Source organism: Castor canadensis, chromosome 7 (genome assembly GCF_047511655.1).
Source record: "Castor canadensis chromosome 7, mCasCan1.hap1v2, whole genome shotgun sequence".
In the NCBI taxonomy this organism is placed as follows: Eukaryota; Metazoa; Chordata; class Mammalia; order Rodentia; family Castoridae; genus Castor; species Castor canadensis.
In genome coordinates, this window is record NC_133392.1 from 33393768 (window position 1) to 33415779 (window position 22012).

The following is a 22012-nucleotide window of genomic DNA, read 5'->3' on the forward strand; positions in this document are numbered from 1 at the left end:
GGGAAACCGTTTGCGGATAGGAAGGGGCGATCTAGAAGCTCTGCTTTCCATGCAAGACAACAGGCTGCATGCACCACAACCTCACACATCTGGCCCCAGGACATTACTAACGCTAGAGGGCAGCCTGGCCCCATGGACCTAAGGGAATCTACCCTTCCTTGGTGCCCAGTGCTCCCACCACCTGGAAATGAAGTGTTGGCACAGAAAGATAACTTCCGGTCCCTCTTACCTGCAGAGTGAGAACATAGGCTTTTTAGCTGAGGCAGAATAGGACTTGGATCTGATTGCAAATCAGACTTGGGAAAGTGTCTTAATGTCTCTGAATTTTGAACATTCTTTTTTTTTTATTCCTATGTGCATACGATGCTTGGGTCATTTCTCCCCCCTGCCCCCACCCCCTCCCTTACCACCCACTCTGCCCCCTCCCTCTCCCCCCCACCCCCTCGATACCCAGCAGAAACTATTTTGCCCTTATGTCTAATTTTGTTGAAGAGAGAGTATAAGCAATAATAGGAAGGAACAAGGGTTTTTGCTGGTTGAGATAAGGATAGCTGTACAGGGAGTTGACTCACATTGATTTCCTGTGCATGTGTGTTATCTTCTAGTTTAATTCTTCTTGATCTAACCTTTTCTCTAGTTCCTGGTCCCCTTTTCCTGTTGGCCTCAGTTGCTTTTAAGGTATCTGCTTTAGTTTCTCTGCGTTGAGGGCAACAAATGCTAGCTAGTTTTTTAGGTGTCTTACCTATCCTCACCCCTCCCTTGTGTGCTCTCGCTTTTATCATGTGCTCAAAGTCCAATCCCATTGTTGTGTTTGCCCTTGATCTAATGTCTGCATATGAGGGAGAACATATGATTTTTGGTCTTTTGGGCCAGGCTAACCTCAATTTTGAACATCCTTATCCAGAAGTGAATTTTATAAGATTCTATGTGAAGCACTTAGCATAATATCAGCTATTACTATGCATGCTTCTAAGGAACAGATTTTCCTTAGTTCTGCATGTTGCTTTTAAAGTCCAAGCACTTTTCCTTCTAAATGAGGATGTTCTTAAGACATGTCTACAGTGTATCAGGCTTCTACCATAGTAGGAGCCTTATATACGATGCTGCAATAATCTGAGGGATTTGTTATTCCCATTTTACAGATCAGAGAAGTTGAGTAAACCACCCAAGGTCACACAGTTAGGAAATGGTGGAGGAATCTGGATTTAAACCCAAGACAGGTGGGCTTCAAACCTCTTAACTTCTAAAGCATCAGCAATAGTGTTTTCCCAGAAGTTTTATGCCTGAGCCCAGAAGCAAGTCATAAGGCAAAGAAGGGGTCAACCCCTTTTCAAGTAATCAGATCCTCCGTCTGCTCCAGTTTTGCAAGAGGAGCTGCTTGTCTGGAAACTCTCCTCCACACCTGCCCTGGAAGGGAGCTGGCTATGTCTTAATTATTTAGAGAGTCTCTAGACACTTGATATAATGAGCAGGTGTGCATGCTTCTCTGACTTTCCACGACATGCCTTTACTTACCCCTTTCCCTCCCCCTAGTTACCTATGAGGAAAAAGAAGGTGTCTTCCCTCTGCATGTTGTGTATGTATCTGCCTCTTCCTTTATCCTGTAACCCTAAATCCATTTGTATAAACAGAGTTTTTCCTTGCAAACTTCAAAATTGTGTTGACCTTAAGTTGAAATTGGTAGTGCAAATATTATAGGACTCCAACTGATGAATGGATAAATCTTTTTCGTTGTGGTTTATATACAGTTCCTCTTCCTCTAACCTAAGCTTACATATGTTGAACCTAAAGACTGAGTTTGTATAGATGAAAACAGTTAACAAAAATATTATACTATAGATTTCAGCTATATGACCTGGAAAAATTATGTCTAGAAAACCACTGGAGGGAAATGTGAATACAAAGCTGCACTTGGTCTACAGTTCTTTGGCCTTGCCACGCAAGTAAATATGTAACAGCAGGTACTAACACATCAACAATTTAGGGCCATGCATTTCCTAGGACCTACTCCCAGATCTCGTACTTTCATTTGAGTGCTCACGTCTAACCCACCCCTTTGTCTTACTTCCTGTTCAAGGACCAGAACTGGTGCTACCCGAAATTAATCTGGTAGGGTAGTTGTTTTCAGGTTTATTCTGGTCCTCACTATCTGCCTATGACTTTGTATCGTCATAAGCATCCTTCTTAGCTCCCTTATAAGACTTTAATATGAAATCAAACTGAATCCACTGGGTCCAAATCATGTACCTCTTTACAGTGAACTATTTGAAAATAATTAGCCATTCAAAAATTTTGGTTTTCAAGGAAGATGATTGCTATAAAATATTACATAGAAAAAACCAAACTACAAAACACTATGATATTTCTCAATTATGTTATATATGTTCATTAGAAAAAAACTGGGAGAAAATATATTTAAAATATAATGAGTGTTTCCTATTGCTAGGCAGTGTAATGGTCATTTTTTGGGGGGTTTGTTGCTGTACTGGAGCTTGAACTCAGGACCTCATGCTTGCTAGGCAGACTCTCTGCCACTGAGCCACACCACCAGTCGAGTGTTTCCTATTGCACAGTGTGAGTATAGTTTTATTTCTGTCATTTTTTAAAGCTTTCTAACTTTGCCTCACTATTTTTAAAGCAATTTTTCTTATTTTCATAGGAACTAATATTTCTTCCTATTGCTGGTGCAAGGGTGAAAATAAAATTTGTGATAGCAATCTTTTAAATCTAGAGCGAGGCTTATTTTCCTTCCCATCCCCCCTTGCCATTCTATCTTCATCTATGAAAAAACTAAGGTTCAAGACCTCCTGGTGACACAGCCAGTGGAGGGAATGTACAGACTGAAACCCAGACCAGTGCTGAAGGTAACTGTGGCCTCAGAGGAAACTGGTTCAAAGGCATCTTTCAGCCCTTCCTGTTTCTGTTTTTCTCTCTCTGTGTTTCTGTTTCTTTCTGTCTCTGTCTCGTTCTCTCTGTTTCATGCTGGTTTCACCCTGGTGCTTACAGCCATCCAAAGGCAAGAGAACTCCAGAAAGCTATGCACTTTACCGAACTCTACTGTTCCTTATCTCGCTCACAAATAAGGGCTACATCTCTAGAGTCTGTGTTTCCAGATTCTGTTTCAGTGCAGTCAATTAGACAGTAAATAATTTAAGAGAACGGAAACTGGCAAAGTGGTGTGTGATGTCCAAATAGCTATCTTGTTTATTCTCTGGTGTAAACTTGAGGCTCATCTGCAAGTTGGGAGCTCCAAGAGTATGTGAACTATGCAAACACAGGAATCTCATCCATTTCCATTTCCCTCTCAATCTTTGGAGATTTGGATTTTGGGGTGGGAACACCATTACCTGGTTTGATTAAAGTAATAAAAGCATAGTTTGGGCAGATTCAGATGACATCTTAGGCATGTCTAAGGTTTTTCCCACCATAGGTTGGGTGATCTGAGTCCAGGAGTTTCCATTTCTTCTTAGAGTGAGGATTCATGGTCCAAAGCTGAGTCCTCAGAAAGTTCACCATCTATGTGCAGTGAGGGAAATACTTTTCACCAGGCCCTTCTAGCCAGTCATTAAAGCAGCAGTCTTAGTTAAGACTCTGAGTACAGGTAACATAAACCACCTCCATGTTGTTTAAGAAGAAAAAGACAGGGCTGGAGGTATGATTCAAGTGATAGAGTGCCTACCTAATAAGCTCCAGGCCCTGAGTTCAACCCCCACTACTGCAAACAAACAGGAAGAAATAGAAGGCTATTATATTGATGCTGGAGTATCTCATAAAGCCCAAAGGACCGGGGAGGACAAGATGACTCAGCGTCTCAAGAGGCTAGAGCTACCTCAGGCCAAAATGGGAAATGTGGCCTGGCAATGGTGGCTCAGGCCTGTGATCCTAGCTACTCAGGAGGCAGAGATCAGGAGGATCATGGTTTTAAGCCAACCTGGGCAAACAGTTCGTGAGACCCTATTTTGAAACCCATCACAAAAGAGGGCTGCTGGTGTGTCTCAAGGTGTAGGCCCTGAGTTCAAGCCCTAGTACCACAAAAAAACAAAAACAACAATAGCAAAAAAAAAGAAAAAGAAAAAAAAAAGTGGGGGGTGATGTGAGGCAGCTCAGGGAACCAAACCATAGAAAGAGCAAGTGACTGGAACCAGGGACTCTAAAATCCCCTGGATGTTGCTATACTTCTCCTTCCTCTGTGAAGGCTTCATTTCCTCTTGCTGAAGCATGGATTCTTTCATGAGTAAGGGACATAGCTGGTGGGAACCTCTAGACTTATTGTCACAGCTTTGTCACACTTTCTACCCATTGCAGAAATAAAAAGGGTCTTGGTCCCTAGTTTCAGTTCAGAAAGATTCATTGGGCTACTTGAGCCATTGATCTTCACTGTAGTGGAGTTGTACAAGGAGCACACTATGAAAGTCACACTTGTATGACTTTCCCATGGCTAAACGTTAAAATAGCTTTACAGGACCTTCTCTTCTGGATAGGAAATATATGTAGGAACAATTACACATTCATACTGAAACAACTAGAGAACACTGGGTAGATTACAAAAATCATATTTTTAAAGACATGGAGAGTTTTGACAGCAATGAGGACTAGTGAATTAAATTCTTTCTCTCTCGCTCCTTCTCTCTTTTTCTTGGTGGTATGGGGGTGTGAACTCAGGGCTTTGTGCTTGCTAGTCAGGTGCTCTACCACTTGAGCCACACTTCCAGCCCTTAAAAAAAAAAGTTCAGGTTTTTGTTTTCTGGGCTTTTTGTTTACTGGGGTTTGAACTCAGGGCTTTGTGCTTACTATGCAGGTGATCTACCACTTGAGACATACCTCTAGTAAAATTCTGAGAAAAAAAGAACCCTTTCTAATGAGCTGATCATCCCTGACCATTTTATTCCCTGAGGGTAATTTGCCAAATCCAGGTGCGGGTAAAGGCTAGGGTGGTCCAGGTATAAAGGCTCTACTGGGGCAAAAAGAAACTGGTGAAGTTTTTGATGGTTGATGTGATCTGGCATAACAATAGAATCTAGAGGAGCTCTAAACACATGACCAGCTCTCCTGGTAGAGCATTTGCCTTAATAAGTCTGGGATGGAGCCAGAAAGGCAGGGGAATTTTCCTATGAACTTGCAGAACTTAGGAAACAAAGTCCTGTTGGAGGGAGCTGGTCCACATCAAACATAAGACTCCCTCAAGGTCATTGCCAAATTTTGGGGTAAGAGACCAAAGAACTAAGTTCAAGTTCCTAAGAACAAAACTGAATCATCCATAGGCTTTCAGGGGTAAGAAGACACTTACCAGCCTATAATCCCAAAGCTTGAGTGGGCTCTATCCAATGAAGGTGATGACCCAGAGTTGGACTAGCATGAACTGCATCTGAAATCCAGTCCCACCCAGGTAAATTCCTGACTAGTCTGAGATGATTGGCTATCTGTTAGCAGAAGAAAAGGAGAATCAACACAGGAGGAAAGTAATGCCACCTGCTGCCTCTGTGGGTCTTTTCTACAGTTAGGAGACATGTAAAGAACAGGAAAATGTGCTTTGTAATCAAGAGGAAAAGCAAACAATTGAAGCAGACCCACAAATTATTCTAATATTTGAGGTAGCAGACAAGGACTTTGTTTAAAAAAAATGTTAAAGATAATAAAGGGGCTGGCAGAGTGGCTCAAGAGGTAAGAGCACCTGCCTAGCAAGCATAAAGCCCTGAGTTCAAACTCCAGAGAGAGAGAGAGAGAGAACAAGAACACAACCGATGAAAAGATAATTTCAACAGAGAATTGGAATCTATTAAAAAAGAATCAAATGTACTTTCTAGAACTGAAAATAAGAACTTATTAGATGAAATAGTGCCTTATCAGTTGGTAGATAGCTACAGAACTGAGCCTCTTGAGTTCTCTACCCCTACCTCCATGGCCATTCTGGCCGTCTCTGGGACACCCTTGCTTCCCTATGGTCCAACAACTAAAGATTTAATAGTGAGCCCATCCGCAGCCTCCAGAATCCTGCTTTACCACTGCTGCAAATGATCTCTTCTGGTTGGCTGGTGTCCATGCTGTCCCATTTGCTAAATATTTTGATGTCACTTTTTAGGACTGTCATTGGAAGTTCCTGCCAGAATCAAATGATTGAAGTTGGGTAAAAGGAATTTCTTAAAAAGGGGCAATACTAGAATAAGAGGAGGAATGTAAGGACATGGGAAGGAATATTTGCTCATTTATGCTGCCAACTCAGAAAGCCAGAAATCTGGAACTGAAGCCTGCTCTTTGATGAGTTTATGTCCTCTCCACTATGGTTAAGAGACTTGAATGAACCATGGAGAAGATTGATTAAGATGTTGGATTGGCTGCATAAGTTTGTTATATTGCTCAGTTTCCTGAATCTGACTGAGTGGTAGTGTCATGCCAATTCTTGCCATGAAACTCACAACGGCCTGGGAGACTTGAGTTCCTCAAAGCAAAAGAATCTATACTTCCTCCCAGAGTACAGGTTGAGAGCTCAAGCTTTAGAGACAGACAATTCCACGTTCAGATTCTATATCTACCATTAACTGGTTAATTGACTTTGGCCAAGTCATGTTATCCCTCTGGATCTCTCTTATGTATCTTACATTGTTTGTAGTAAGCAAACTGTTAGTTACCTAACAGTTTTCTTTCATCTTTTCAGGAAAGACTTCTTCTGTTTTTAGTATTTCACCTTTTCCTCTTTCAATTCAGGGATGAATTGCAGTTGGTCTGGGCCCATTACAGTGATCGTATTCCCTGATCAATGATTGTATTAGGTGTAGGCAGATGAGCCAGTTTTGGTCACTGAAAAGAGAGGGATGATCAACTGGAGGCTTCATGGAAAGCTTTTCTTGCATTTCAAAAAGAGGTATAAGAAAGAGACCATCTACCTGATAAACTTTGTCCTGTCCAGATGAGATGCCTGGAAGTATAGCAGCCATTTTTCAGTCACAAGGAGAGACAGTCTGGAGACTCAGGCCAACTGAGGATGACAGAGAAAGATAGCAGGAACATAGGTACCTGGTGACATCATCGAGCATCTAATTTAACCAATGCCAAATCCGTTCTTGTTAGGGACTTATTGTTGCATAGAAAATAGCTATTTTCAGGCTGGTGGAATGGCTCAAATGATAGATTGCATAACTAGCAAGCATGAGGCCCCAAGTTCAAACCCCAATACAACTAAAAAAAAAAAGAAAATAGCTGTTTTTCTCATGTTTGAGATCTTTTGAGTCGAAATTTCTCCTGTGTAGAATCTTAATGAACCCAGTTATAAGGATTACATTCAATAAAATTATTCACATAAAACACTTAACTCAATTCCCATAATAAAAGGTACAAAAATAAGGATTATTATTATCACCATTTTTTTCTAGTTCTTATTTGTATTTATCTTATTGGTTCAGTTTTACATGTAGACAGAGGATGGTAAGTGTGTGATTTAAAGATATGATGACAGGGATGAGGTTGTCAGAGGGAAAGCAATGAATCCAGGTACTTTGAGTCTTCGGCCAGAGCTTTTAGCAACAATTTCAGTTAAGGGGTATGTGTGTGTGTGTGTGTGTGTGTGTGTGTGTGTGTGTGCATATGTAGGCAATAGAAATTGATTTAGGTTAGCTCAAACTAACAAACAAGAAATAATATTTTGAAGGACATTGTGTTGTATAATTGTATAAATGAGGAAGGAATTAGTGTCAAAAGTGCTTAGCCTCTGAGCATGTGCCTCTCTGGGGCTTCTCAGATGAAAGCATTTGCAGGGGGGAGGAGGAGGTATCTATACTGTGATTAATCAGCTAGGGCTAAGGGCCAAGGTCATATAGATTTGGCAATTGAGAAAGGCTACCCTTTATTAGGACCTTTTTGAGAGAAGGCAGAACCAGGATGAGTCCACAATGCTTATCTTGCTCCCACCATGCTCTCCCCAAACTTCAGTTTTCTTCAACTTTACATGAAAAGTACCAGCCCCCAGGCAAACCTCAAGCATGCTCAGAATTCAGTAACGCCAAAGACAATCTGTTTTCGATGATGACTGGGAAAGGAAGAGGAAAAAAAAACTGGAGTAAAGGACTAGACCAAAGTATGAATTCAAGACCTTCTCTCTTAGGGTATCTAAACACTGACTTGGAATGTCTCAAGGACCAGTGCTACCCTGACATTTGCACAAATGCAGATATTGTCTATGTTCCACATATCTAAATGTTCCATGTGTTATGGATCAAGCCATGCCCACCTCTATCCCACATTCCCAGATAAGCCTTTCTTTCCCACAAAGCCCACTTCTTTGAAAGTGGAAGCTAAGGGAGCCAGGTTCTGTCTGGTGTCTGAATCTAGATGAATGTGCAGGGTCAGGGTAGAGCAGAGCTGGCTCCAGGCCTGGGACTCTGGGGCAGTAACTATATCCACCCAGTCTTGGGATAGGGACCGAGTCTGTCAAGCTCCCTCAGGGTGAGGACAGTCAGGTCACCCTCCCCAAAACTTTGCTTTTCCAACTCAAGACTTCCAGGAAGTTCTAGGTGCTTCTTCAAATGACACCACTCCAGCTGAGTAGCAGGGAGTGGGGAGTAGAGGATGGCAGGAAGGTGCTTATGGGGAAACAGTTCTGTCTAAATACCCATTGGATTAATTTGAAGGGAAAACTTTAAACAGAAGCAGCCACTATTTTTCCTGATTTCCTAAGGCAGAATCTGTGATTTTGTAACCCCCTCTCCATTCAACTCACTGGAGGTCTCATTGCTCATCGTCTGCCTAAGGGGATCCTGTGGGTTCACATACATCCCCTCCCTCCTGGACTCAATCAGTCACCTCTCAGTAAATGCCCCCATGAGACCCCCCAAAGAAGGAAAAACTGGCAGCTCAGTGTATACAATATATGAAGCCAAAGGCAAGGGCTCTTTGTTTTCTGGTCTGAGGGCAAGGCTAAAAAGGACCTCAGAGATCATCTCAGAAGTTAAATTAATGTAAGACCTAGCAGACACCATTGGTATCTAAATGAAGAGGAAATGAAGCTAAGAAATGAAGTTAGCATATCAACATTTGCAACTCTTAATGAAATAATGGATCTAGGCAATCACCAACAGTTGCCAACATACTGATGAAAATTCAAAAAGCCACCTATGAAGCATTCTTGATGAAAAATGAACTTGAACTACATCCATTTTTTTGATCCGACTACCAGTTTGTAGGAAATATAAATGTCTCTTCAACAAGGAAGTCACAAGGAGTCGGGTGGGGGGGGTGGAAGACTCCTGACTGAATGAAGCAATATCCATATCACACAGCTGCAAAATTCAGATCTTAATTTAAATAAACTCTAAAATAACAGCTTTATGGCACAATCACAAACATTTGAACACTAAATTGACATTGAATAATAACTGAGAAAGTATTGTCAAATTTTTAGGTGTGGTGATATTGTGATTGCATTTATAAAGTATTTATCTTTGAAAATGACACATTGAAATATTTGTAGATGAAATTACATGATATCTAGAGCTTGCCTCAAAACAATTTGTAGGAGGTTTATCAGTCATTTGGTGAAAGGACAGAAAAGCTAGATTGGCCTCAGGGAGTGATTCTAGGGCCTGGGTGATGGGTATATGAGAGTTTCTTGTATGTTCTTTCTATATCTGCATATGTTTGAAACTCAATGAGCACATCATGACCATATGTGCTAAGGAGACACCATGCTGGGGGTTAGGGATTCTAAGATGATGCAGGTACCATCCAAGATCTAGAGCTTGATTTCTAAACTCTTGTCACCAAACATCTCTTTTATCATCCTTTTTCCTCTCTTTTTTTGTGGTACCAGAGTTTGAACTCAGAGCTTCAAGCTTGTTAGGCAGGTGCTCTACCACTTGAGCCACTCAAACAGTCCCGTCTTTTTTCCTCTTGAATCTCTTATTCAAAAGATTCTGATCACTAAATAAATTCATTTATTATGCAATAATTTAAAAGTACTATAACCTTCAGGATGGCTTAAAATATCCAAACATTTTCTCTTTTGTGACTCTCTAAGGAAGTCTTGGTGGGAAACTCCTAAAGTGGTCCAACTTTTTAATTTTACAGAATGGAAACTGAGACCTACACAAGGAGATTGCCATGGTCACCTGTTGGCAGAGGTGAAACTGGAACTTCGCTCTTTAGAAGCCAAGTCTATTGCTTTTCCACTGGTGAAGCACAGAGGGTTTTGGAATGTGCAGGTGATCTCATTTACTGTACTGGAAACAGTCACTATATTAGCCTGTCACCTTCTCTTTTTAAAGCTGAGCTGTGCCAGTGTCTTCAACTTTTCCTCATAGGTTTTATTTACTTGGCACCTTCTAAGATTATTCCAAAGCTGTCTGACACAGTACCAGTTTGTTTAAATTTTCCCTATGATGGGTTGATGAACACCTAATTTTCTTACCCCTTTACAGTAGAGTGGAATTGAATAAAAAACTCAAACACAATCATCTCTTGGTTATCTAGGGGCAGGTTGGCCAATTTTCCATCACTTGTAGTCAAAACAAAACAAGAGCAGCCATATAATCAGGGTAGAATAGCAATCAGTAGATGTCACACTGGGAAACTGCCACAGTTGGATTTGAAATGTTCTCCAAAGGCCTTTGTGTTAAAGGCTTGGTCATCATCTATTGAGAGGTGGTAGAAACTTCAAGACATAGTGAGAGGTTTTATGTCATTAGGGGTATGCCCTCACGGAGGATTGTGGAACCCCATTTCTTCCTCTTTCTCTTTCACATGCTGGCCATGAAGTGAGTGGTCTTGCTACTCTGTATGTGCTATGATGTGCTGCCCTCCCCTCTCTACCAGAGGCCTAAAAGCAATGGGTTGCAAACCTGCATTGACTGACACTTTCAAAACTGTGAGCCAAAACAACCTTTTTTGTCTGTAAGTTGAAAATCTCAGGTGTTTGTTAAGGTAACAAAAGCTGACTTATACAGTGACTTGGATGTTAGGATTTTCCTTCATTTCATCGACCCTATACCATGCACAGGTTGGTTTATTGAGTAATGCCAGCATGTGAGTGTTCAGTACTTTTTTTATTTTTGGATTCTTGGCCACAAACACTCTTACTGAAATTCTTCCAGTGTCAAGTGCACCTCATCAATGTTTCACCTGCAATCTCTTCTCCCTCAAAGAAATGTTCCTGTCAAAATGGCAGAGCCACGTCCTCTTTCCTCCCTAGCCTCCTGTCAAGCTGACAATGTAGAGTGAACAACCAACCTCAGATGCCAAGGCTTTCACGTGCAAGATTGAAATCTTTAAAAACCCTTTTGGATGGTTCTGTAGTCAACTCTTGTCTCTGTTGGGAATTATTTAGTTTCCTTCCTGAATTTCCATCAAGGAGAAAAAGAGGCCTGATTTGCCCACAGCAAGAACAAGGAATGGCTTTCACAGCAGCTGATTGGAATGGAAAACCAGCATCAGATCCACCTCCAAAAAAGCTTTCACATGAAAGGCGGATGAAGTTTCAGTTATCTGCTCCCTTTTTTTACCAAGAAGCTTCTTGAAAATCTAGAGTTGCTTATGTAAATTAATAAAAGAAGAAACAAGAACTGTAACTGGAGCACAATTTTGTCATTACCACACTCAGGGGTCCACTAGAGCTAAAGTGAAATGTCTGCCTTTAAGGCCTAAGTGTGAGGAGTAACTTAGCAGCACCATGACAGTCTCCCTGAACAGAGTGCTCCATGGTCTCCCAACCTGCCTGCTCCATCTCAATTCTTTCTGCTGATATTCCCAGTATGCCTTCCAAGCCAGCCTCTCTATCATCCTGAATTCCTGATTTTCAGTGCTCTGATCCTGTCTAGAAACTTAAGACTAATAAACACAGCTACATATTATCTATCTATCTATCTATCTATCTATCTGCTTAGCAAACTAGGCATAGAAGAGAACTCCCTCCAATTAGATAAAATATATTTAGCATAAAACCTAGAAAAAAAAGGGTCTAGTTAATAGCAAAAAACTAGAAGCATTTCCATTAAAGTCAGAAACAAGACAGACCACTCTCATTGTGTTGGAGCGCTAACACAATGGGAAGAAAAGATATGAGGCCAGAAGGAAAGATCCCAGTTCTCCTGATTCTTTTCTGTCCTCACTGCTAATGGTTCCCCCTCTGACCTGGATTTTTACCTCTGAGTTTGTGACAAAGAAAAGGTATCTTAGTGTAAGAGACCTATGTGTTAAGAAAATCAGCACTTGACAGATTTTACTGTTACTGTGTTCATTTCCTCTCAGCTCAGAGGTAGGAGGCAAAATAGAGGGGAGAAATTAAAAACAAACAAACAAAAAACCAAATCTTACTAACTGGAGTTTCCATGCTCTAAAGAAAGATGTGGTAAAGGGAGAAAATAAGCAAAGAAGAAAGAATTGAGTAAAAGAACAAGTAAACAAGAAAGGAAGAATGGATATGTGGTAGGTACATGGAGGAGCGGTAAGAAGTAGAACAGAGAAGTAGAATCCTGAGGGGGAGAGTGAGGATGAGAAAACGGGAAGAAATAATAGCCAGGATATTACCTGGAAGTCTTATCATGACTGAAGGAGTACAGAGGTATCTGAAGCAGGGCTAGATTAATAGGAGGATTTGATGGGAGCAAGTAGCTTGCAGGGGCATGGTGAGCCACTCAGAGGTAAAGTTCAGGGAAGCTCTGAGTGCTTAAAGATGTGTCAGGCACTCTGCTAAGTGGTTTATATCCATTGCTTTGTTAATTTAATCCTTACAGTGACTCTTATGTGGGTGTTCTTTTTTTTTTCCACTGTAAAAATCAAGAAACTTAGATTTAGAAAGATAAGTATTTTGTGCAAGATCAACCATCTAATAATAAGTGGAACAGAGATTCAAACCTGGGTCTGCTGACTCACTCTTCCAAATGCTTATCTGGCTCCACCTAGCTTACCTTCCAGGATGGGGTGTATTCAGGGTGGTGTACTATACCTCTATGGGTTGGTAAAAAAGGATTTTATCAAACTAATGAGCTTAAGAATGCCAGTGGGTCTAAAATCCATGTCAAATAAGGAAACTTTTGAGGAGCTGGATCAATTATCCCACGTCAGAGAAAAGGTGGGACATCGGATATCTGAGGGATTGACACAAAAGAATCAATCCTTTCTGGAGTCATTGCAGAAAGGAAACCAGTTGGTACAGATGATGAAGTGGGTTACAGTTCAGTCTTGGGACAGACTTTCAGTTAAGCTTTCCAAAAACTGGGAAGAGCTCCTGCATGCTGCAGAAGCTCCCCATCTTTAAAGGTGTACAAGCCAAGACTCCATTATTCATTTATTCATCCTTACAAATGTTTGTGGAGGATCTATGATGTAACATCTCTATTCTAGGGACTGAGGTGCAAGAGGCAAAAACAAACATCTCATACCACTCCTGGACATTTTATTTTAGTGGGAGAAACAGACAACAAACAAGTTTGGAGACAAATTATTACATAAGTTTCTTATAAACCATAACGTATGTGATCAAGAAAATGATAAGGATGAGACAGGAAATAAGGGATCTGGAATGGATCATGTTGGTTGATGTTCTGAAAATGTTCTCCTAGATGCCTTTTGTGGTTTCGGTATACCACTTCCCAGATTCTGTGCGCTTGTAGTTCTAAGCACAACTTTGCTCCAAGGATAGCCCTCAACCACTTGGAGCCCTTTGCCTATCTACACAGAAAGCTCCTTCCAAAGCCTGCTCCATTAGAGTATAGATGCCCAGCCCCTTGTCTTTAGGATAGACAAGGTTCTGGATGGAGTTTACAATCCCCAGCTTCCAGGAGGAATCCCGCCCAGGCTGGGACTGTGCCAGAAATCCAGGCTTCCTGGCTTCTTCCTGTGTGTTGTCTTCTTCCTTGTACACCACCCCACCACCCCCTTACTCATGTCTCCTGAGTCACTTCCTAAATAAAACACTTGCTCCTGAGCTCTTATGTTAGGGTTTACTTTTGAGGACTCAGCCTAGGACAGGAAGAGCATCATGATCTGATTTATATTTTTAAATGCACCCTGATCCCTGGGGGACAATAGCCTAAAGTTTCGTTAGGGGTTAGTGTCTAGGTAAGAGATGAAAGAGGCTCACTCTAAGAGAATGCTAATGGTGATGGCAAGAACAAGGACCTGAAGGTCTGTTCTGAAGATAGAATCAACAAGGTTTGCCAGAGGAATGACTGACAGAAAGGGAACAATCTAAGATGTCTCCTAGATTAAACCAGGACATATAGAGATAGTATTGATAGAAATCTCCTTATTGGGTGAGAAGTATCCATTTGAAAATATGTCTTCAAAGGCCAGATTTAGCAACTGAACAAAACACAGGAGCTAGCAAGGTCACACATGATAACAAACTTGAACACAGGGAACATACATCTAGACTGGCAGACTAGCTAGAAAAATCTAGACGAGTTTCTGAAAGTCATTGAAGTTGCCCAAATTCCTTTCCTGTTATCTAATAGGGTGTTTTTATTTCCTGCTCTTATAGTACCCTACTCACTAGAATCCAGGTCATGCCTGGGATTGTGAAATGTGCAGAGCCGTTCTCTAGGTGAAAAGTGTTTAAGAATTAGGTTGACTTTTTTTTTTTTTTGATGTACTGGGGTTTGAACTCAGGGCCTCGAATTTGCTGGCAGAGCTCTACCACTTGAGCCACACCCAGACCAACCTTCTTGGCTTGTCTATTTAAGCTCTTGGTGATGGTCACCTTGCTTTTTAAAAGAACAGATGCTTTATTATTATTATTATTATTATTATTATTGCTACCATTTGCAGATCACTGTCAGGTATGTTACTTAGAACTTTGCACATATAATCTCATTTAACCTTCTCAACAACTTTTTGAGGTAATGCCCCTAAATTCCCCTTTTGAGGCTGTCAGCAGCATGGCTTAGTCATTCACCCAAAGTCAAATAGGCAGAGTGGCTGAGGTGGTATTTGAACCTTAGGCCCCCATACTAAATCCCAAATCCTCAACTGTCATTATAAACTGACTGAAAATAAGTAATTACTCTTCGAGGAGCCTGAGAGCCTCCTCTGCTTACACAAAACTCCAGTCCTTCCAGGCTGTGGAGCCCCAATGCAGAGTACCAGGTTCTCACTTCCCCACCCTCCAGATTCTTTCAGCAGACCCACCCATTGCCTTCTGTCCCCACCCAAGCTGGCGTCCCCATTCCTTATGGCACTCATCTGGTTCTTCTGTCCAAGCAGGTCTTCCTCTCACCACCCTGATGGCTTTTCTGGTTCCTAGGGAGCAGTACCAGCTCTTAAGGGATCTGCACCACTGGGGTTCAGCCATTTCCTCAGAGAGGACCCCAAAGCAACTTGTTTCAGGGCACTTTCCACCTATGTTTGTCAAGCACCAGCTTCTGCTAGACTCTGTTTGACAACGAGGGAGGAGGGAGCCGTAAACCATGTCCTTGACTGCAGGAAACTCACAGTTAATGTCGTGAGTTGTTCAGGTGATGCCACTCTAGAAGGTGATTCTCAATAGCTTTGTATTCCAGTTGACTGAGACTTCAAGGGTCTTTTCTAGTTCAAGGAGAGCTTTTCAAGGCTAGAAAAAAAATCCTGTCTGACAGTAAAGGATAGGTTAATTTGCTAATTGATTACTTCATACCATGAAACATTCTTGCAGAATGTTGGCTTTAAATTTCTTATTTAAAAATTATTTATTCAGAAGCATATCTAAAAAGGCCTCACACTGTATGATTCCAACTACCTGACATTCTGGACAAGGCAAAATTTAAAGAGATAGTGTCAGCTGTTTAGGTGGAGGGAGGGGTGAGTAGGTGGAGCACTAAGGATTATTAGAGAAATCAAACTATCCTGTATGAATGTGATCTATATTTTAAACATGCGGAAAAATACAAAAAATATAAACATATTTATGAACTATATAGCTTTGATGAGGCTTAAGACTTTGCCATATTTATTTTAGATAATTTTTGAAGAAACAACAAAGCCGAGTGCTGATGGCTCATGCTTGTAATACTAGCTACTTGGGAGACTGATCCAGAAAATCACTATTCAAGACCAGAATGGGCAAAAAAGTTTGAGAGATCCCAACTCAACAAAAACAGCCAGACATGGTGATGTGTGCCTGTCATCCCAGATACAGTGGAAAGTGTGAAATAGGAGAATTGTGGTTCAGGCTGGCCTGGGCAAAAAGTAAAGCCCCCATCTCCAAAACTACAGCAGAAATGGCTGGTGGTTTAGTGCAAGAGGTAGAGCATCTGCCTAGGAAGTGTGAAGCACTGAGTTCAAACCCTAGTACCGCCAAAAAAAAAAAAATTATAGAACTAGTTAAAATCCCTTTATATAGGTCTTCCTAATTTCAATTTTTCCTGCCTCCCCAGAGAAAATTCCTTCCATCCACTTATTACCCGTTTAATGTCTGTTAACATAAGCAATATATGTTATTGTTTTGATCTCATTCCCAAAATGGCATTGGCATTATATTATCAATATAATTAGCCTTATATTATATATTATAATATATATTATATAATATTATATATATAATATATATTATATTATTAACCTTATATTATCAATTATTTGTGTTATACATGAGGCTTTACTTTATTAATTTTTAACTGCTAGATAGTACTCTGTTGTATTAATATGCTATAACAAAAAGTTTTGAAATAGGACTGGAGATCGGCGCAAGTGGTAGAGCATCTGCTTTATAAGTATAAAATCCTGCTGGTGGAATGGCCTAAGTGGTAAAAGCACCTGCCTAGCAAGCATGAGGCCCTGAGTTCAAACCCCAGTGATACCAAAAAACAAAACAAAAATTTTAAATAATGTTTTGGAATATATTTAATACTATGATGAAGTGTTCATATTAAGTGAAATAAATAGCACATATAATATTGCTCACAGTATGATACAAAACACAGACATACAAAGTATAATACTATAATAATATAAAATGTTATTATTTTGGATTGTGGAATTTTGGATAATTTTCAATACTTTCTAAACCCTTGCAATGAAAAAGCATTGACTTTTTATAATTTTTAAAAATATGAATAAAATATGCAATGCTACTGAAAGAGAAGTTTGAGCCATGCAGTGTATGAAATTATCACCTTGCCTGCCTCTGCCTCCATTGATAGAGCCCATGGATAATCTGTAAATAATCCCATCCTGTTTCTGTGTACAACTGGTGGCCCTGCAGCAACCTGTCCCAGTGGCCACATATTTTTGTTCTCTGCAGCACATTGGGTTGGTTTTTGGTGCCTGGTACCCACAACGCAATTATAGGATTGGCTATATTTATACTTGCAGTGATATTATGGGATTGGATATAAATATTCTAGCTACATGTGAGCAGGGTTTATTTCTGCCCACAGTTTTCCATCTGGCTGCAGTACACCCTTTCCTAGCTGAGAGAAGGGGAGAGCACTATTCAAGCCAGAGGTGGAATGGGAATCAGATGAGATCTTTTAAATAATCAGCTTCTTAAAAATCATCTCAATTCGTATGATGGTACTTCCTCTTGCTGCTGCCATGTAAGGTTGTCCTTATGTGCCACCTCTATCACACTTCTTCCTGTTTAAACACCTTTGGTGACTCTTCATCAACTACCACATAAAATTCAGTCATGAGCTTAACTTTCAAGGTTACCACACTCTAGCCCCATTGAACATCTCTAGCTTGTGACTAAAACTGCTCATATTCCTAAGCCTTTTGTTCTGTTCTCACACACCTTGCATTTGGCCATCTCCACAGGCCATTTCCCTGTTTTATCTGTTCTCCAGAGCTTACCACCTTTCTGGACCCAGCTCACCTCTCTTCTCTCCTATGAATTTATACTCAGATCATTTTGGCCTTGAATTCTTCTGGTCTAGGATTTTGTCTATGCTCTTATTGGATAATCAATGATGTTCTGCATTGAAAAATCTTTTTTTTTTATAGTGAACCTGTTTTTCTTTTTTCCTCCCCTCTCCTCTTTTTCTTTTTTTTAATGGCACTGGGGTTTGAACCCAAGGCCTCATGCTTGCTAGGCAAAGGCTCTACCACTTGAGCCATGCCCCTAGCTCATTTTGCTTTCGACTACTTTTTAGATAGGATCTCCCACTTTTGCCTTGGGCTTGACTCTGATTGTGATCCTCCTACGTCCACCTCCCAAGTTGCTGGAGTTGTACCTGGTTACCACACATAATTTCCCCTCCTTTTCTTTGTTTGGTCTGAACTATCTTAACTATATCATACAGTCCTCCAAGGAAGTCTCTGTTTTAAGGATTTTTTGGTTTGAGTGTTTTGTGCTTCATCCCTTTCTTTCTGCATGTCCACTCTCCACCATGGCATGTGACCCAGGCCAGTCAATCCTGTTGTCATTTTGGTTATTCCAGAGATGACTCACCATGGTCCACAGTCATAACTAGTCCAACCATAAACTTCTCCCAGGATTTGTCTTACTGCAACTATTGGAGAACAACTTTTTACCTCTGAGAACTCAAAAGACCACCAAGTTCCCCTTTTGTTGGAAAAATGTGGTCTGGTCTGCAGCAGGAGAGGATGTGGTCAATACCCAGAGACAATCAGTGATAAGAAGACAGAAATCTGATGACAGCTCTTGGGTTCCTGAACTAAATTATGCCTAGAGCCAGGCTTACCCCTGACATTTTAATTACCAACACAACACATTTCCTTTTTAAAATTTGCACTGGCTAGGGTTAGGTTTCTGTTTTAACTGGCAGAGGCCAATACACTTTACTGGATGAAATGAATGGACTCCTTTTATTTTTCATTCATATGCCATTTTATTACTTTTTACATGTTTATAAAAAGTTCTGAGGATAAATACACTAACCATTTTAGTTGATTTTGAATATACATAGATTTTAAAGAAAAAATGATTATCCATCCATGTCTCCATCACTCAAAGCTACCACTATTTGTATTTGTCTTGCTTTTTTTTTTCCTTTAAATGTTCTTTCTCTACCTCTTTGTAAGGCAAAGTAGTATATATTCATTTCATAGTCTGCTTTTCTCTCTGATTGTTATGTTTTCAGCATTACTGTTTTATAAACTAGTCTTCAAATTTGTTGATTTTTTTCTTCCAAAATATTCTTTTTTTATTACGTTTGATGAGACAATGAAGGGTTGTGTTTGTGTGCATGTGTGTGTGTGAGTGACAGAGAAGAGAGAAAGAAAAACAGAAAAAGACAACAGAAACAGAGAGAGACAGAGACAGAGCAGAGAGACAGAGACAGAGACACAGAGAAAGATCGGGAAGAACAGAAGAGAGATAGATGCCAAAGAGAAAACAAAAGAGAAAGAAAAGAGAGCAGAAATGATACTTCTTGCTTTTATAAGTTCCTATTTTATACTGCCTGGTTCAGGAAGAGCTTGTAGGCTCTTTTGTGCTTGTGGCTTTAGGATAGCTGTCCAGTCTCTCTCCATAGTGGCGGTGATTGCTGTGGTTCCATGTGCCTGTGCCCGTGAGACTGAGCCAGAGGCAGCTTCTGCAGGCTGCAATTCAAGATGGCCAATTCGCAAACCTAGCAAAATCAATCTATTGGAAATTAATGAGGCACAAATAGTTCATGCACTTTGAGCTGACCTGCCAAATGAGATAAACAGGGCCCAATCAGCAGGCAAAATCAGTGGTGCAAAAATGCATTTCAATCAAACATTATATCCCCTTGGGATATCCAGGACATCACATTCTATTGTTTTGATGCTTCTGTGGCAATTCTGTATAAGCTTCTGCAGACAACAGCCAAGAAAACTCCCTTACCCAGGGTTTCACAATCACAGACACTGGTAAATGCTGAGATTTGGTGGCTAAGACTGAGAGGACTGGACAGCCAAAATGTGTGAGAAATAAGTACTTTCTGTTTTGTAAGCAAACACTAGCCTCTGTTTCTAAGCCACTTCTGTTCCAGGTAATGTAATTAGCAAGTAGTATGATTATGAACTTTCTGAGAGAGCAAATCACAAAAGTATTGTATCATAGTTTACGTTAATAAAACACAAAATAGACGGGTGTTTTTAAAGTCCTATCTTTTTTTTTTGTGGCAGTAAGTTTACTTCTACTAAAGTATACTAGCAATATGAAATTACTGTGAAAAATACAGAAACTATTGATAAGAAAAAAGAAAAAATTTAAGTCATCTCTATTAAATTTTGTTTGTACTCACCAAATTTCTCTCCATGTAATTTTAAAAATGAGACTATGAAATACATGCTGTTGTATAACCCACTTGAAAAATTGTAATATATTGGAGTAGCCTGTTCTTTTTTTATTGTTTATACATTTATTCATATGTGTATACATTGCTTGGGCCATCTCTCCTCCCTGCCCTCCCACCCCTTCACTTCCAGGCAGAACCTGTTCTGCCCTCTTCTCCAATTTTGTTGAAGAGAAAACATAAGAGTTAATAAGAAAGACATAGCATTTTTGCTAGCTTGAGATAAAGATGGCTAAACAGAGAGATTCCCAGCATTGCTTCCATGTACATCTGTATTACAAACCAAACTGGTTCATCTCTACCAGACCTCTTCACTACTTCCCGGTCATGTTCCCATAGTGGCCTCTTTCAGTTTAAGATTACTTTATTAGCTCCTCTACAGTGGCCACATCAAACACTTTCAAGTTTTAGGTTTTTTTCCCTTTCCATATTCCTCCTGTGTGAGTTCTCCCCTTAGTGTGTGACCCATGTCCAATAATATTACTGCATTTGTTTTAGGTCTATAATCTACATATGAGGGAGAACATATGATTTTTGGCCTTTGAGCCTGGCTAACTTTGTTTAAGATGATGTTCTTCAGTTCCATCCATTTACTTGAGAATGACAAAATTTCATTGTTCTTTGTGGCTGAGCAAAATACCACTGTGTATAAATACTACATTTTCTTAATCCATTAGTTGGTAGTGGGGCATCTGGCTGTTTCCTTAACTTGGCTATTGTGAATAATGCTGCAATAAACATGGGTGTGCAGGTGCCTTTAAAACAACCTGAGTCGCATTCCTCTGGGTTTATCCCTAGGAGTAGTACTGCTGGATCATATGGCAGATCTATGTTTAGATTTTTAAGAAGCCTCCATATTGTTTTCCAAAGTGGTTGTACTAGCTTGCATTCCCACCAGCAGTGTATGAGGGTTCCTTTTTCCCTGCATCATCACCAACAACATTTGTTGTTGGTGGTGTTTTTGATAATTGTTATTCTAACAGGAGTGAGGTACAATCTTAGTGTGGTTTTGATTTGCATTTCCTTTATGGTCAGAGATGATGAGCATTTTTTCATGTGTTTTTTGGTCATTTGGATTTCTTCCTTTGAAAAAGTTCTGTTTAGTTCAGTTGCCCACTTCTTTATTGGTTTATTGATTTTGGGGGAGTTTAGTTTTTTGAGCTCCCTGTATATTCTGGTTATCAGTCCTTTGTCTGATGTATAGCCAGCGGATATTTTTTCCCACTCTGTGGGTGGTCTGTACAGTTTAGAGACCATTTCTTTTGTTGTGCAGAAGCTTTTTAATTTCATGTAGTCCCATTTGTCCATCCTTTCTCTTAGTTGCTGAGCTGCTGGGGTTCTATTGAGGAAGTCCTTGCCTATACCTATTGCTTCCAGAGTATTCCCTGATCTTTTCTGTACTGGCTTTAGAGTTTGGGTCTGATATTAAGGTCCTTGATCCATTTTGAGTTGATACTAGTACAGGGTGATAAACATGGATCTAGTTTCAGTTTTTTGCACTTTTCCCAACAACATTTGTCGAAGAGGCTGTCTTTTCTCCATCATATATTTTTGACACATTTGTCAAAAATGAGGTAGGCATAGCTGTGTGGGTTCATATCTGGGTCCTCTATTCTGTTCCATGGTCTTCATGTCTGTTTTTGTGCCAGTACTATGCTGTTTTAATTGCTATTGCTTTGTAATATATTTTGAAGTCAGGTATTGTGATACCTCCAGCATTGCTCTTTTTGCTGAGTATTGTCCTGGCTATTCGCAATCTCTTGTGTCTCCAAATGAACTTTAGGGTAGATTTTTCAATCTCTGTATGAATGTCATTGGGATTTTGATGT